General features: G+C 34.1%; 1 pseudogene across 1 annotated transcript; it reads left to right on the top strand.

Annotated features, from left to right (window-relative positions):
* The first annotated feature begins 101 nt into the window (after positions 1-101).
* LOC18585739 (putative disease resistance RPP13-like protein 1 pseudogene) lies at positions 102-7,811 on the top strand (annotated as a pseudogene). The gene is made up of 3 exons (XR_016023105.1): positions 102-4,500; positions 6,583-6,702; positions 6,839-7,811. The product of XR_016023105.1 is annotated as a putative disease resistance RPP13-like protein 1 pseudogene (transcript).
* Positions 7,812-17,794: the final 9,983 nt, after the last annotated feature.

Genomic DNA, 17,794 nt, shown 5'->3' with positions numbered 1-17,794 from the left:
GGTCGTCTTGCCGTGTCCATTTAGAGACCTTCCACTCAGAAACTTCCGAAACAGCCCCACTTTGAAGGCAGAAAAATGAACTTGCACAGATAAAGTTCTGTTGTCCACTACATGGAATAAATAAATATTAAATGTCTTAATCTGTTGGAAAAGATGAGAGCTACGTGTTCTCCTTTTCTTGTCATTTCTAGGCCCATATTTGAACAAAGCAAACCTAACACCAAAGACTAATCCACGTTCTTCTTTTCTTTTCCTGTTCTTTCTTTTCATTTCTAGGCAGCGCATTCGGCATTTTCCAATTCATCCAAGTTTGAATCGTTCAATTTTGACTCAAAATCATTGACAAGCTAGAAGCCACAATGTTAATCATAACCGATGGATACAAATTAAGAATCGAAGGCATCATTTACCTATTCCCCTTGAGGTCATTTTTATTTCCGGAACAAGTCAAACATTTTACTTCAACACCGCCGATGACAACAGAACATCGTCGTAGCTTCCAATTAAAAAATCAGTGAAAGTTGTGTATATCCTCCAAGAAACACCAAAGACTCTGAGCAACAGAACTTGATAAAAAATTTTCCCCTTTCTTCCCCATCGATTGAATTTGCTATCACCTTCTTCTCATCACAATCACTTCCACACCAAAGGAGAAACTATGGCTGAATTGGTAGGAGGAGCATTTCTGTCTAGTTTCCTTGAGGTGTTGTTTGGCAAAATGGCATCTCGTGAGGTTTTGAACTTCTTCAACAGCAGAGAACTCAATGATGAACTGCTGGATAAACTGAAGAGAACCCTGCTGTCGATTGAGGCAGTGCTGATTGATGCAGAGGAAAAGCAGATGAAAAATCGGGCCGTGCAAAAGTGGCTCGATGAGCTTAAAGATGCTGTCTATGATGCAGAGGACCTACTGGACGAGATTGAATCGCTCACTTTCTCTCGCAAGCTGAAAGAAGAACCTCAAACCAGCTGTGCATCTCTGGTACGAAACTGTTTCTCTTTTCCTAATCCATTTACTAAGAGTATGGGCCCAAAGGTGGAAGAGATCCTTAACAGACTAGAACACCTTGCCAAACAAACTGCTGTCCTTGGCCTAAGAAATGATGTCAGGGAAAAACCATCACCAAAATTACCAACAACCTCTTTGGTAGATGAATCTGATGTGTATGGTAGGAATGATGACAGAGAAGCTATAACTAAAATGCTGCTTTCAGATGATGCAAGTTGCCATGAGTTAAGAGTGATTACTATTGTGGGCATGGGTGGGCTCGGAAAGACTACTCTTGCTCAGCTTGTCTACAATGATAGCAGAGTGACAGAGTGGTTTGAGCTCAAAGTATGGGTCTGTGTCACAGAAGAATTTGATGTGTGCAGGGTAACAAGAAGCATCATAGAAGGGCTCACTTCCACTACTTGTGATATAAAGGACCTGAATCTGCTTCAGATTCAATTAAGTGAGAGACTTAAGGGAAAGAAATTTCTTCTTGTTCTAGATGATGTTTGGAACAAGAAATATGTTGATTGGGAAGCACTGAAACGCCCTCTTAAGTCTGCAGCAGAAGATAGTAAGATCATCGTGACAACTCGTGACGAAGGTGTTGCATCTGTCATGAGAACTACAACATCAAGTTATAATCTAAAGCAGTTATCGGAGACAGATTGCTGGTCCTTATTCACCAATCATGTGTGCAGCGGCAGTGGAAATACTACTATTCGTCCTGACTTAGAAGCCATGGGCAGAGAAATTGTGAAAAAGTGCAAAGGCTTACCTTTAGCCATAAAAACCCTTGGGGGTCTGTTACACATGAAAGTTGATGCCAAGGAATGGGAAAAGATATTGAAGAGTGATATTTGGGAATTTTCAGATGATGAAAGTGATATTCTTCCAGCCCTAAGGTTGAGTTATCACTATCTTCCTTCGTATCTAAAACCATGCTTTGCATTCTGTTCACTTTTCCCCAAGGATTATCTCTTCCAGAAGGAAGAATTAGTTCTATTGTGGATGGGAGAAGGCTTATTAGACTACGCCAAAGGAAATGGTAAGATGTTGGAAGAAGTGGGTGACAACTGCTTTGACGAGCTTGCATCAAGGTCGTTTTTTCAGCGATCAAGTGGTTATTCAGGAACAAGGTTTGTTATGCATGACCTAATAAATGACTTGGCTGAATTTGTGTCGGGGAAATTCTTTGCAAGGTTAGAGGATGATGGATCTTGTGAAATTAATAAAAGGACTCGTCATTTCTCTTATCTGGTGAAAGAATATGATACATCTAAAAGATTTAAGGCGTTGAATGAAGCCAAGCATTTGCGAACTTTTCTGCCTGTAGACAGAGGTCCGTGGAATTGGCTGAACAGGTATGTTAGTGACATTATAACGCATGATTTGCTGCCCAAGTTGGGGTGCTTAAGAGTGCTCTCTTTATCTTCTTATTGGAATATCCACATGTTGCAGAATTCGATTGGCAATTTGAAGCTACTACGTTATCTTGATCTCTCTTGTACTGCTATCAAAAAATTGCCTGAATCAGTGAGTGCTCTGTTTCATTTGCAAATTCTATTACTATCCTATTGCCGGGACCTTGTTGAGTTGCCTACCAAATTGGGAAGGTTAATCAATTTGCAACATCTTGATCTTAGAGGCACAAAGTTGAAAGAGATGCCAGCACATATGGGTGAACTAAAAGATTTGCACAAGTTAACTACATTTGTTGTAGGCAAACACAGTGGGTCCAGCGTCAGCGAGTTAGGGGAGCTCCAACATCTTCGTGGAACTCTTTCCATTTTGAATTTACAAAATGTTGGTTGTTCTGGAGATGCTTTGAAGGCCGATTTGAAGGGTAAAAAGAAACTGCAAGAATTAGTGTTGAGATGGAGCGACGAAAAGGCAGATGTACCTAACTTTGTGCCTCAGAGAGATTTAGAACATGAAAGAAATGTGTTTGAGCAGCTACAGCCTTCTCCAGATCTGGAACACCTCAAAATTTTCGGTTATGGAGGTACACAATTTCCAGAATGGGTGGGAGATCATTCCTTTTCAAAAATCGCATGCTTGGAGTTAAGCAATTGTGAGCATTGCTTGTCCTTGCCAGCACTTGGACATCTACGGTCTTTGAAGAACCTGTCTATCAGAGGATTTGCTCGAGTAAGTGCTGTAGGTTCTGAGTTCTATGGGAATGGTTCTAGCATGAAGTCCTTTGAATCACTTGAAATACTGAGGTTTGAGAAGATGCCGGAGTGGCAAGAATGGTTGTGTTTGGGAGATGAAAATGGAACTTTCTCTAGTCTCCAAGAACTATACATAATAGATTGTCCCAAGCTGAAGGGAGATCTGCCTAAAACACTTCCTCTTCTAAGGACATTTAGGATTAAAAATTGTGAGATGCTTGGTAGTGCTCTCTCGAGGGCGCCTGACATGCATGAACTGGAATTAGTGAATTGTGATAAAATGCAGCTGCAGGCACTACCAACAGAGCTGCAAAATTTAACAATTAAAAATTGCAGTGTCCAAGATTCCACACTGGAGCTGATGCTGCAGCACTGCTCTCGTCTTGAAGGATTGTCTATTGGAAGTTGTGCTGCTCTTAAGTCCCTTCCTGAAGGTCGCCTACCTGTTTCCTTAAAGAAGTTGGAGATTGACAACTGCGGTGAGTTTGATTTTTCTAGAATCCACTTGTACACATCTCTAGAAAAATTGAACGGGTCGAATGCCCTTGATTCACTAGAATCATTCCCATTAGGCTCTTTTCCTAACCTAAATAGCTTGCACTTCGAGCATTGTACAAACATCAAGTCGTTTTCTGCATTAGAGGGACCTCACCAGCATCTCCCATCTCTCCATTATATAAATATAGACGACTGTCCTAATTTTGTATCGTTTCCCAAAGGAGGATTATCTGCCCCTAATTTGACAATGCTTTTTCTCTTCAATTGCAAAAATTTAAAGTCACTCCCCGAGCAAATGCACTCCCTTCTCCCATCCCTCTACGATTTGATTGTAGCGAATTGTTCAGAGATTGAGTCATTTCCAGAAGGGGGCTTGCCATTCAAATTAAAATATCTTGATATTCAGAATTGTAATAAACTTATTGCTGGTCGAATGGGATGGGGATTGCACAAACTCCGCTGTCTCACACATTTCGACATGAATGGAGGAGATATGGAGTTCTTTCCAGATGAGCAGCTGCTGCCACCTACTATTACCAATCTTCACATTAATGGTGTTCCAAATCTCTAAACTTTGGACTACAAAGGGCTTCAACACCTTACCTCTATTCGGCGATTGGAAGTCGCTAACTGCGCAAAGCTCCAATCCATGCCACCAGAGGGGCTCCCTGTCTCCCTTTCTTCTATATCCATTTCCGACTGTCCATTGCTGACAAAACGTTGCCAAAAGGAGAAAGGTAAAGATTGGGCAAAGATTTCCCACATCCCATCGATAGAAATTGATGATCAAGTCATTATCGCCTAAACTCAATGCCTCAGAGAATTCATTTGGCTCAGGTATCCTATCTGCACTCTACATAAAAACATTTGTTAATCATTCCTTTCATCTGGTATACTTTTGAGTTTTGTCTAGAATGTATCTCTTTATTTACTGTATATTTTTTTATTTTAAAAGGTCTTTCATGAACATTATTGAGGCCTTTCAGTGGAGTTTATTTTCGCATTTCTTTGTAGTGTAATAGCTCAATTGCTCAATTCTTTTATCTTCTTTCTCCCAATTTATTGTATGCATCATTGTGAACTTTTATTGTGTGATATTCCTTAATTAGCTAGTCTATCAGGAACAACTTTAACTACATTAATATGTTCATATATATTTTTATCTTCCGTAAAGAATGCCCTTATCTTAATAGGTTTTTCTGTATTCTTTTTTTTTTTCTCTTTTATCTTAATAGTCCATCTCTTAATATGTTTTTTTCTCTTATCTTAATATGTTCATATATTGCATTTGGCTGTGTTTTTCTGGCATGAAGTTGAACTTCCAAATCATTGTTTGGAAGTTCTACTCCTTTGCTCATTCATTTATTATTTTTTCAAAATCCATCTTGACATGCAATTTGAGAGCTTCCAGGTCTATGAACATTTGTTTTTCATGTGAAAAAAATTGTGCTACTGATAGCAGTTCAAGTGAGTTCATATATTCGATCAGAGGCATTTTTGCAATTGGTGATGCATTCTACCATATCTATTGTAAGAAACATAAGATCCAAATTTGCTTTGTGATCATTGGACATTGTTTTTTTTTGCTTTACTTAAAAATTTGCATAATGTTGCAAAACAGATAAATAAAACATAAGCAAAGAACGTTACTTCTATATTGTTGTTTTATGGATAAGAAAAAATAAAAAGAAGAGGTGAGTCGGATTTACTCAAATCCAAACTAGTTTAGCTTTAGGCTTATTCAATTTATTTTATTTATGTAACTTTTTTATACATGAATTAAATTTATGAAATTACTTTAAAAGAGAAAAGAATAAAAAAATGAAATTATTTTTTTGATAAGTAATAAAAAAATAAAATAATTAATTGAATAAAGTTAATAATGACTTACTAAAATTATTGAGGGATTGCAAAATTATTTTTGGTAGATTAATTCTAAATAATTATGAAGGCATAAGATAAAAAAATAGTAATTAAAATTGAAGATAATTTACAAAATTTCATCATTAAAATTAAGAAAATTTTAATATGCGTAATTAATATTCATTTTATTTTGACTTTCAAAAAAATATTTATTTTATTTTAATAATTTTATTATATAAATTATGTAGCTTTTTTTATTTGGCTACTTATATAAATTATGTAGCTTATGAATAATGACTTTCAATATATTAAATTTTCTTAATTTTAATTTAATTTCACTGTTAGAATCATCGTAATTAATAAAATATGATTATATTAATATTAACATATATTAAAGTATAAAAATTTATATGTTTTTAAAAAATTAAAAATTATTTAAATAACAAAATTTGCTTAATAAGACATGAGAAAATATTTTTAAAATATCGATTTTTTGAAATAATTATCTTTAATTAAAAATCATTGTTTGGAAGTTCTATTCCTTTGCTCATTCATTTATTATTTTTTCAAAATCCATCTTGTTATGCAATTTGAAAGCTTCAGGTCTATGAACATTTATTTTTACTATGAAAAAAATTGTGCTACTGATGGCAGTTCTAGTGAGTTCATGTCTTCTATCAGAGGCATTTTTGCATTTGGTGATGCACTCTACCATATCTGTTATAAGAAACATAAGACCCATATTTGCTTCCTGATCATTGGACATTGTTTTGTCTGCTTTAGTTGTCATGTCATTGTGAATCTTTGTAATCTACTGTCTTATGATCGACACAAGTTGTTATAATTTTTCTAATTGGAAATTAGGTGTCTGACCATGTATGAGTAAACACAATAATTGAACTTCCATGTATGATGAATTTTACATCCATTTTTGTTGGTTATAATGGAAGAAAACAACCTCGATCCAACATATATCTTTCCTTTTATGTCAAAAGTAACAAGAATTTAGAATTCCAAGCAATGGATCTTACATACTCAACTTCTTCTAAATAGCAGATACCATATGGTCCCTGCAGTCTTGAACCAACGCATTGCCACAGACAAAACAAATTGAAGCCATGAAGAGCTTCTCCTTCTCCTTCTCCGCCGTTTTACTGCTTCTGTTACTTTCTTTTGGTAAGGTTTCCATATTCACTAAATCTATGCAGCCCTTTAGTATTAAAAAACAAAAGTAGGATAGAACTGTAAAGAAATGAGCCTTTCAATGGTGTGCAGGTTAATCATTAATCAGACGTGTATTTTATGATTACAGGCAATCAGCACATGATGGGACAGAGCTGAGAGTGTGAGCAATCATTTCCGAATCCAGGCTGCACACAAGATGAATGCAATAATCTTTGCATTCAGCGTTTTGGGAGAACTGGGAAATTTGGAGCTCCAGTTTATGGGGTTTGCTTCATGAGTAGAACTTGTATCTACCGTCAATGTTAAGGCCTCAAAGTTACAACTTGGGCTACTTTTATCCTTGTCTGGCCTTGTTTCTGGGACAAACAAACAAAGTTATTGAAGTTTAATAAAGTGGATTTCTATTTGAATGCAGTGAACTGTGTTTATAATTAAAGGATCCTACTTTGAAGTTTAAAATCAAGATTTTAAGGATCAAAACTGATGATATTGCCAACATTACATTACAAACTGGCTGCAGGTATGTCTTCGAAAACTGGCAAAAGATTAATAATTAAGAAACTCGAAGTTAATATTGATTAGAACAGTGGAGTTAATTATCTTATAAAAAAGGAAGATTATGTCTCTGAAATCGGCGATTATTGGTTTGTTCTTGGGCATTATTGTGTGACATGGTGTTTGAATCAGCCATGATAGCATTTCAACCATTTGGGCGCAAAAGTTGCAACATCATGAACGTAATATGCTTGTTATTAAAAGAGAAGAAGATTGGTCGTGATTTGATTAAAGGGGAGTGTTGAAATTGAGTTGTGTCTTAACAACAGTGTTTGTGCCCTCTGATAGCTATGGAGGTTCGCGCCAAAATAGGGTTCGAATTGGTGAAGGAGAAGAAGTCACGTGTGCAGTTCCACGTGATTCATTTTAGGGGGGATTAATGCGGCACCGTTTAGCTATCATGCTTTATTCCTTTTAACATTTGCTGCGTTACCGTTTTGTGGGCTTTGTCTATTATCCACGTGTTGTGGTGTGGTGCGCGTCGCCTTGTCCGCCTCTGTCATTGGCTGTTTTGTTTCTTTAATGTTGATGAATCTTTGTCTCTCATGTACTCGGGTTATGCCTTTCATAAGGGAAGGAAATGAAATACAAATGAAGATACCGAGTTTCTCTCTCAACTGGTTCATCGTTTTCACCAGCTTTCTCTCTCTAAATTCATTCACCTTAAAAACTTGAACAGGGAGGGGCTGTTTTGGCTTGGCAAATTAAGGGGACATACTATGGGAAGCAAGGCTTTGGGTGTAATTTCCATGCTCGTATATCCTCTCTTACGGTACCATACACGACTAGTGACTCAAGTGGTCTTTTTTTATTATCAATCTTCCACATCCAAAGGTCAAGAAAGAGCAAATTCCACACAATTGTTAGATGAGAAAACCAAAAGCAAATTCCAAGGAATTTCGCAGATAAAATCTATAACAAGGGAAGATTTAAAGTTGCTTTTAGATATGACCACGCCATCATAAGAGAGTGGGGAGTTGATGGTAGGTGAATATGGACTTACAATTGAAATGGTCCAAAATGAGAAGAATCATGTTAAGCTTGCTAACTAATGGGGATTGGAAGAGATTGAACTCTAAGGTCTCATGTATTTCTAATCATGCCACTCTTTCTTTTATTTATTATTATAATTTTAGAGAAAGCCTCTCTGTCTCGTCATTTTTTCCGTTTTTGTACAATTAGATAGAGTTAATTATAAAAATAGAATAATTATATTTTATATTAGATATAAAAAAAGAAAGAAAGAAATTGCTTATGCTTAAGTTTAAATCTATATGAAAAGATAGAGCATTTTGGTATATACCAAATCATCAATATTATTCAAATAGATCTGAACCACTGTATCTGCAAATGCTGCAGGGTCCAGAGGTGCAGTAATATTTCGTTATAGGGTTTTAATTTTCGTAACGTTGCACAATAGATAAATAAAACATATGCACAAAGAATTACTTCATTGATGTTTTTCTTTAAATTAAAATAGTATTGTCGTTTTATGAATAAGAAAAAATAAAAGGAAGAGGTGAGTCGGATTCACTCAAATCCAAATTGGTTTAGGTTGAAGCTTATTCAATTTATTTTATTTATGTAATTTTTGTATGCATGAATTAAATTTATAAAATTAATTTAAAAAAGAGAGAAGAATAAAATAATGAAATTATTTTTTGGATAAGTAATAAAAAATAAAATAATTAATTGAATAAAGTTAATAATGACTTACTAAAATTGTTGAGGGATCGCAAAATTATTTTTAATGGATTAATTCTAAATAATTATAAAGGCATAAGATAAAAACGTAGTAATTAAAATTGAAGATAATTTACAAAATTTCATTATTAAAATTAAGAAAATTTTAATTTGCGTAATTAATATTCATTTTATTTTGACTTTCCAAAAAATATTCTTTTTATTTTAATAATTTTATTATATAAATTATGTAGCTTTTTTTATTTGGCTACTTATATAAATTATGTAGCTTATGAATAATGACTTTCAATATATTAAATTTTCTTAATTTTAATTTAATTTCTCTATTAGAATCATCGTAATTAACAAAATATGATTATATTAATATTAACATATATTAAAGTATTAAAAATTAAATGTTTTTAAAAAATAAAAATTATTTAAATAAAAAAATTTGCTTGATAGGATTTAAGAAAATATTTTTACATCCCCTCACATCGTGCACAATCAGTGTCATCGTGTACATCCCCCCATATCGTGCACACGAGCACTATCATCATCCATCTCTCACACCACCATCATCACCGACTGTGCATCCCCCCACATCGTGCACACACACGGTTATAGTCATTATACACAATATCAACTATCATGCACAACATATATATATATATATATATATATATATATAATGAAATAGTGCATGAATCAATAACAACCACATATCACAATATAAAACCATTTAGCAAAAGCTTGTTCCCAAGGCACTTGTTTTAAGATAAAGTTGTATAAAATCATTCAAATGCTTTATACAAAGCAGTCACATTCCCAAAATGATTTTGAAATGCAATTCACTCACCTTACTATAGCAGGATATTATATCGCTATTTGATCGGAGGTGTCTCTAACTATTTTCACTGGCCGATCGCTCGATATTTACTCCAGCACGCCACCACAGTACTCTAACATTATCTTTGCACATCCTAACAATAATACAAACTCAATATATTTAATTACATATGTATACATGCAGCACTTCAATCAATTAATCCTTACTCAAATTTATGTTTTTCATCCTATCATGAAACCATCTTCAATTAACTCACATCTTAATATATTTTTACCAAAATTACTTATATCATTACTTACGAAATTCCTTAGATTATATCACAATTATTAATATTAACATATATTAAAGTATTAATAATTAAATATTTTTAAAAATTAAAAATTAAAAATTATTTAAATAAAAAATTTTGCTTGATAAGATTTAAGAAAATATTTTTACATCCCCTCACATCGTGCACAATCAGTGCCATCGTGTGCATCCCCTCACATCGTGTACACGAGCACTATCATCATCCATCTCCCACACCACCATCATCACCGACTGTGCATCCCCCTACATCGTGCACACACACAGTTATAGTCATCATACACAATATCAACTATCATGCACAACATATATATATATCATCATAATGAAATAGTGCATGAATCAATAACAACCACATATCACAACATAAAACCACTTAGCAAAAGCTTGTTCCCAAGGCACTTGTTTTAAGATAAAGTTGTATAAAATCATTCAAATGCTTTATACAAAGCAATCACATTCCCAAAATAATTTTGAAATGCAGTTCACTCACCTTACTATAGCAGGATATTATATCGCTATTTGATCGGAGGTGTCTCTAACTATTTTCACTGGCGATCACTCGTTATTTACTCCAGCACGCTACCACAGTACTCTAACATTATCTTTGCACATTCTAACAATAATACAAACTCAATATATTTAATTACATATGTATACATGCGGCACTTCAATCAATTAATCCTTACTCAAATTTATGTTTTTCATCCTATCATGAAACCATCTTCAATTAACTCACATCTTAATATATTTTTACCAAAATTACTTATATCATTGCTTACGAAATTCCTTAGATTATATCACCAGCAACTTAATTATGATGTCACGTGTCTACTTCAACCTTTCTAAATAATTTCCACCCAAATCTATCTTATATTTCCACACATAATCCACATATATGGTAGCAACAATCATTCTCACTTTCACTCAATTATTTCCTAGTTTACATGCATTGTTATCTATCTAACTTTCAATACTTTGTTTCTCAATCCTCCATCCACAATATTCCTTTTTCATTTCTTTCAAACAACATGCCATACAATCTTGAAAATTTTCAACCAGCTTAGGCAAATAAATCCTTTCAACAACCATAATTCCTCACAATATTTAACTAACCGTAGGCTTTAAAACATAGTGTTATGCTTACCGTTTTCCTTTTTCACTTTGAGTCCTTCATGTACCTATGGGTTTATTGGCTTACATGTTACCAATTTTTCTCCAATCAAGCCAATCTTTGTTGCCACAAGACATTTCTTTAAGTCACTAACTCATTTTCAAAAACTACTCAAGCCAAAAACAAAATTCTTACCGTTCCTTACTTGAATCACCAAAACCAAGCTTTTTTCTTCCTTTCTCTCTTTTTCTTTTTTCTCCTCCTAGGGTTTAGGTATGCTGAAAATTGGGGTTAGAAGTTGTAACTTTGGTGCACAAGGAGTTGGGAGAGGAAAGAAGCAAGAAGAGAAAGGAAATGGAAAGAAAATTAAGTTTCCATGGGAAAATGAGAGAATGGCATTGTAAGCTTCAAGAATGAAGAAAAAACATCTTGCTGGAGGAGATGAGGACTGTTTTGGGTTGATAAGGATATGAGTCAAAGCTTCCTTTGGCTATGTTATGATCTTGCTAATGGGGGTTAAACGTTGGCCATGTCGACATGTATTATGTGATTAGATATCGATTTTCCAACCACACCACCGGTTACAAAATAGTTGTACTTGTGATATCTGTTCAAAGTAGCCAATGATTGCTTCTGATATACTTATGATCCATGCTACTAGGGTTAATTATGGTTTTATGACTCATGCCACTAGGGTTAATTGTGGTTTCTGTTATGATTATGACGTATGCCATAGGGGTTAAATATGGCCATAGTATGTTACGGGAGACCATTACTGACGCCGGGGCGTTGTAAAGACACTTAGGCGTTATGAAAAACACCAATCGTTGTGAGGTTGAAAACCCCACTAAGATGAATCACCAATCTTGGCAAGGTTGAAAACCCCACTAAGGTGAAAAATAGCCAAAATCCCACTTTGGTTGGCTAGGTCAAAGATATTAAAACCTCTTACTCTTTAAAAGAGCCTAGAGAACTAAGCACTCCTACTTAAGAAAATATTATTTATTAACTCTCAATTCTGAATGTCTCGTAACTAAGCCTAAGGGTCCTATTTATAGTATTATAGGCTCAAATCCTAATAAAACTCTACTCCTAGTTGTCTAATACAATTAGAATAATTAATAAGAAATTTAAATAAAATAAGTGTTCTATTCTTAAATAGAACATGACTATCCTAATCAAATACTAATTCTTAAAAGTATTAAAATAAAAATAAGAAAAGAATCCTAATTTAAATAAAATAAAGAAAATAAATCCTAAATCAACTAAATTAGCAAAAACTAAATTTAATAAAATACAATCCTTGACGCTCCTGCGTCATTCTCCTCGGGTCAGAAAAACTCGGCTCTGACGAGTAGGCCTGGACATACTCCATGTTGATGTCTGGATCCATATATTGTCATAGTCCATACCAACCATTTGATCAATTCATCCATTGTTTTGAAAGTTGTTTTCCATTCATCTCCAAGTCGTATTCGAATTTGTTGATCTCTTTTCTTCAAATCCATCTTCAAAAACACTTTAGAGCCAATGAACATGTCATCTAATCGAGGGATAGGAAAATCATACTTAACTGTTGTCTTGTTAACGGCATGGTTGTCCACAAAGCTTCTCGATAAGTTTCCCGAACTTTGGTTGATCAATTTTGTTTGACCATCATTGGATAAGGATGAAGACACTTTATTCTCCTTAGAGACTAATAAGAGACATAAATGGTTTAACTCACAATAAGCTTTGCTTAAGCTAGGCACAGTGATGAGTGCTTTATCTTCCTCTTGTCTCTTTGGTCGGTCTTCTGGCTTTAATGGAGTCAGCATAATTTTTACTCCATCCTTGATGAAGGAATAAGTATTCTTGTATCCATTATAGTGAGCTCGACGATCATATTGCCATGGCCGTCCTAACAACAAGTGGCATGCGTCCATTGGGATAACATCACACCAGACTTCATCTTTATACTTACTTCCAATAGAGAATTGAACACAACAGCACTTTGTTACCTTAACTTCGTTTCCTTTTCTCAGCCATTGTAGCTTGTAAGGATGAGGATGTACTTCGGTTGAAAGTTTCAACTTTTCTACCATGTAGTTGGCAATAACATTTTCACAGCTTCCACTATCAATAATCACATTACAAACCTTCCCTTGGGATGTGCACCTTGTATGGAATATATTATGACGGAGCCAACTTTCATCTTCTGTCATCATAGCAGTGTTAAGATTACGACGTACAACCAGAGCTTCTCCATGGTCAGCAGAGACTTCTTCTATCTCTTCGTTATTGAATATTTCTAGCTCATCATCTACTTCTTCAAGGCTAGGTTCTTCCATGACTTCTTCTTCAACTAAAGAGATAATTCTTCGATTTGGACAATCAGAAGCAATATGCCCAAATCCTTGGCATTTGAAGCACTTTTTGTTGACATTAGGAGCACGAGTAGAAGTAGTCTCTTTATGATTTAGAGTTTTGGAAGAGTTTACCTTTGGAGGTGGAATGGTTGCCGAACTCTATCTCCCACGGTTTGAAGTGGAATCTTTCTGTCTAGATGAACTCATTGAGCTTTTTCGTAATTGTTGTTTCTCAACCTTTAATGCTAATCTGATGACATCATTTAGGTTCCAATATGGTTGTAGTTGAACAACATCTGTAATTCCAACATTAAGACCCCAAAGATAACGAGCTACAGTTTGTTCTTTAGGCTCATGGACATCGCACTTCATGTGAAGTTGCTGGAACTCCATTGTATATTCTTCCACCGTCATTGTTTTTTGCCTCAAGTTATGAAATTTGATAAAAATTTCTTGTCAATAATGCTCAGGAAGGAACTTACGCTTTAGTTCTCGACGCATCTTATCTCATGTTCTGATCTTGTAGCGGCCTTCTCTTTCTCGTTGTCTTTTGAGATTTTCCCACCAAATAGAAGCGTGTTTCTTCAATTTAATTGCCACAAGCTTCACACATTTTTCATCGGGAATATCTTTAAGCTTAAAAACTCTTTCTACTGTGTAGAGCCAGTCAAGGAAGTCATCAGGATGAAGTCTTCCTTCAAACTCAGGAATGTCGACTTTGATTCCCAAATCTCTGGCAGCAGCAGTTCTCAGGCGACAAATAGGTACTTCTTCATCATAGGACAAATTTTGATGAAACGGGTTGGTATCATTCTCTTCATCACTAGAGTTGCTATTGTTTATTTGAGCATCACGTCTTGCGAGTTGCTCTTGTAATTCTTGAATTTGCTGATGTAGTTCTGCAATCTCAATCTCGTGATCATCTCTTTGACGATTTTGATGTCTTGGTGGCATTTTATTTTATTATGGTGATGTAGAAAAAAAAAAGATGATGATATAACTATAAATAAATAAAATTACCCGTACAGGGAGTATCGAAACTTGACAGCGAATCTGAACTTATACAGCGAATAATAATCCTCCCGCACTGATACCAAACTAACGTCGGGGCGTTGTAAAGACACCTAGGCGTTATGAAAAACACCAATCGTGGTGTGGTTGAAAACCCCACTAAGGTGAATCACCAATCTTGGTAAGGTTGAAAACCCCACTAAGGTGAAAAATAGTCAAAATCCCACTTTGGTTGGCTAGACCAAAGATATTAAAACCTCTTACTCTTTAAAAGAGCCTAGAGAAATAAGCACTCATACTTAAGAAAATATTATTTATTAACTCTCAATTCTGAATGTCTCGTAACTAAGCCTAAGGGTCCTATTTATAGTATTATAGGCCCAAATCCTAATAAAACTCTACTCCTAGTTGTCTAATACAATTAGAATAATTAATAAAAATTTTAAATAAAATAGGTGTTCTATTCTTAAATAGAACATGACTATCCTAATCAAATACTAATTCTTAAAAGTATTAAAATAAAAATAAGAAAAGAATTCTAATTTAAATAAAATAAAGAAAATAAATCATAAATCAACTAAATTAGCAAAAACTAAATTTAATAAAATACAATACTTGACGCTCCTACGTCAATTACAATCTGCAATAATTGTGAAATCGTATTTATCCATTAATTTAAAATTTTGAAATTTAGATAGTTTTGTTACTTGAATTAGATTATCCAAAATTTTGTTTTTGATATTTATATGAGAATAAAAGTTCTTAGCCTAAATGTTCTGTGCAAGCTTAATCCAGCTGAAGGGATGTTAGTCACTTGTTGAGCTATTGGACTCACTCCTTCCTTCACTTTTTTTTTTCAGGTTGTGATTTGGTCAAACACGTGAAAAACTTCGGGGAGTGACATTTCATAGGCTAGTATATGGTGTTAGTTCGCTTCAGAATTGTTTAAATGTTATGAACCTTTTGTTACCTTAAATTGTTTATTCAAGATTTTATCTCAGTACCATAAATTTGAGAATTATTCTATTTCATAAATATATTTGACCCGTTTAGTTAGTTGGTTAAGATATATGTTTTGAGCCTTGCATGCTTGTAGGGTTTATCTTGCAGGTGTGCGGTGTCTATTGTGCCTCAAGTCTGGGGACGTGGCAATATTTGTCTGGCTTTGTTTCTGGGACAAACAAACAAAGTTATTGATGTATAATAAAGTGGATTTCTATTTGGAGGCAGTGAACTGTGTTTATAATTAAAGTATCTTACTTTGAAGTTTAAAATCAAGATATTAAGTATCAAAACTGATGATAGTGCCAACATTACATTAGAAACTGGCTAAAGGTATGTCTCCGAAAACTGGTTAATGATTAATAATTAAGAAACTCGAAGTTAATATCGATGAGAACAGTGGAATTAATTATCTTATAAAAAAGGAAGAGTATGTCTCTGAAAACAGTAATTATTGGATTGTTCTTGAGCCTTATTGTGTGACATGGTGTTTGAATCAGCCATGATAGCATTTCAAAGGGAAGCAGATTGGTCGTGATTTGATTAAAGGGGGGTGTTGAAATTGAGTTGTGTCTTAACGACGGTGTTTGTGCCCTCTGATAGCTATGCAGGTTCGCACCAAAATTGGGTTCGAATTGGTGAAGGAGAAGAAGTCACGTGTGGAGTTCCATGTGATCCATTTTAGGGAAGATTAATGTGGCACCGTTTAGCTTTCATGCTTTATTCCTTTTAACATTTGCTGCGTTGCCGTTTTGTGGCTTTTGTCTACTATCCACGTGTTGTGGTGTGGTGCGCGTCGCCGTGTCTGCCTCCGTCATTGGCTGTTTTGTTTCTTTAATGTTGATGAATCTTTGTCTCTCTCATGTACTCGGGTTATGCCTTTCATAAGGGAAGGAAATGAAATACAAGTGAAGATACCGAGCAAATGCTCTTCCTCTTTCAACTGGTTCATCGTTTTCACAAGCTTTCTCTCTCTAAATTCATTCACCTTAAAAACTTAAACAGGGAGCGGCTGTTTTGGTTTGGTAAATTAAGGGGATATACCTATGGGAAGCAAGGCTTTGGATGTAATTTCCATGCTCGTATATCCTTTCTTACGATACCATACACGACTAGTGACTCAAGTTGTCTTTTTTTTATTATTAATCTTCCATATCCAAAGGTCAATAAAGAGCAAATTCCACACAATTGCTAGATGAGAAAACCAAAAGCAAATTTCAGGGTTTCGCAGATGGAATCTATAACCTATATAAAAAGAAGATCTTAAGCTGTTTCTGGATTTGACCACGTCACCATAAGAAAGTGGAGATTCAGTGAGTAAGAGTTCATGATAGGTGAATATGGGCTTACAATTAAAATGGTCTAAAAAGAGAAGAATCATGTTAAGCTTGCTAACCAATAAAGATTGGAAGAGATTGAACTTTGAGGTCTCATCTATTTCTAATTATGCCATTCCCTCTTTTATTTACTATTATAGTTTTCGTGAAAGGCTCTCTCTCTTGTCATTACTTCCGTTTTTGGATAATTAGATAGAGTTAATTATAAAAATAGAATAATTATATTCTATATTAAATATAGAAAAAGAAAGAAAGAAATTACTTATACTTAAGTTTAAATCTAGATGAAAAGATAGAGCATTTTGGTATATACCAGATCATCGATATTATCCAAATAGATTTGGACCACTACTTCTGCAAATGCTGCAGGTTCCAAGGGTGCAGTAATATTTCATTTGTAGGTCTTAATTTGCGTAATGTTGCACAACAGATAAATAAAACATATGCAAAGAACGTTACTTCTATATTGTTGTTTTATGGATAAGAAAAAATAAAAGGAAGAGGTGAGTCGGATTCACCCAAATCCAAATTGGTTTAGTTTTAAGCTTATTCAATTTATTTTATTTATGTAATTTTTTTATGTATGAATTAAATTTATAAAATTAATTTTAAAAAAAGATAATAATAAAACAATGAAATTATTTTTTGGATAAGTAATAAAAAATAAAATAATTAATTGAATAAAGTTAATAATGACTTACTAAAATTATTGGGGGATCGCAAAATTATTTTTAGTGGATTAATTCTAAATAATTATAAAGGTATAAGATAAAAACGTAGTAATTAAAATTGAAGATAATTTACAAAATTTCATCATTAAAATTAAGAAAATTTTAATATGCGTAATTAATATTCATTTTATTTTGACTTTTCAAAA

Source organism: Theobroma cacao, chromosome 10 (genome assembly GCF_053813885.1).
Source record: "Theobroma cacao isolate CCN51 chromosome 10, ASM5381388v1, whole genome shotgun sequence".
In the NCBI taxonomy this organism is placed as follows: Eukaryota; Viridiplantae; Streptophyta; class Magnoliopsida; order Malvales; family Malvaceae; genus Theobroma; species Theobroma cacao.
The sequence above is the reverse complement of the archived record's forward strand: the minus strand, read 5'-3'. Positions and strand labels throughout refer to the sequence as shown.